Below are 1,130 nucleotides of genomic sequence, written 5' to 3' on the forward strand. Positions count from 1 at the left end.
GCAAAGACAGGAATGGAGGCACTGAGGAGGCTCCGACCCTCCAGGAATCTTATTTTCCCTTCCATCAAAGCACCCAAAAACTGTGATCTCCTTCCTCGGGCCGGGATTTGGGTGCCCAAACGAGCCCAGAGCCGCTCCCAGCCTTGGTTTCACCTGGAGCACACCTGGGCCAGTGGCATCGGGCACAGCCGGGTGACAGCAGGCACAGAGCCACCAGCTCCCGTCGGGCTCCAGAGGGAACAGGTTCAGCTCAAACTCCTTAATTAATTCCTGCACGTTAAGGAGGGCTCTCGGAGCAGGGAGCAGCTTTGATGTGATTGCTTTTGGGTTTAATTAAACTCCAGCTTCCCCAGCGCTCCCGGAAACCTGGCTGGGATCCACCTCAGCTGGTGGAGATGCCGAGTTATCCAACCTGTTCTCCTGGGGAGAGGAATTTCGGCAGCCTGGGCAGAAGAACTCCTTCAAAACCCCCCGAGGTGAAGCCGGGGGAGCTCCTGCCGTGGAGGTTTCCCTGTGAACATTCCCTGATCCGGCTCTGGATCATTCCCTGGAGTATCCTGGGTCCTTCTGGGTCCTCCTGGAGCAGGGATGAAAGCATGGGATACCCAGGAATTGGGCGCTGGGATGTTCCTCTGGCTCAAATCCCAGTACCCACCACTGGAAATGCCCCCCAGCTCCATCCCTCAGGTCCAGCTCATCCCAAAGGGAATGGGATTACAGGAAAAGCAATTCCTGGTCCGTGATGCTGACAGAGCTCAGCTCCAGGCCCCCTCCCAGCCCAGAACCCCTCATTAATTAATTAATTAGTTAATTACCAACCTGTTTGCTGTTTCAGGGTGGCTGAGCCTGGCCGGGGTGATTGCCTGGGCCCCGCCCAGGTCAGATGTTAATGGGGTTGGAGGGGTGTTTTCCTAACCCCCTCCCCATGCCCTCATCCCATGGGATGCATGGGAAGGCAGCGCCACGGCCGTGGCTGAGTGACAGGGATGTCCCAGGGCTGGCCAGGGCAGGTCCCTGTGCCACCTCCAGCCATGGCAAGGTCCCTGTGCCATCTCCAACCACGGGAAGGTCCCTGTGCCACCTCCAGCCATGGGAAGGTCTCTGTGCCACAGCCATGGGCAGGTCCCTGT

Source organism: Corvus brachyrhynchos, unplaced genomic scaffold (assembly GCF_000691975.1).
Source record: "Corvus brachyrhynchos isolate BGI_N302 unplaced genomic scaffold, ASM69197v1 scaffold72, whole genome shotgun sequence".
NCBI lineage: Eukaryota > Metazoa > Chordata > Aves > Passeriformes > Corvidae > Corvus > Corvus brachyrhynchos.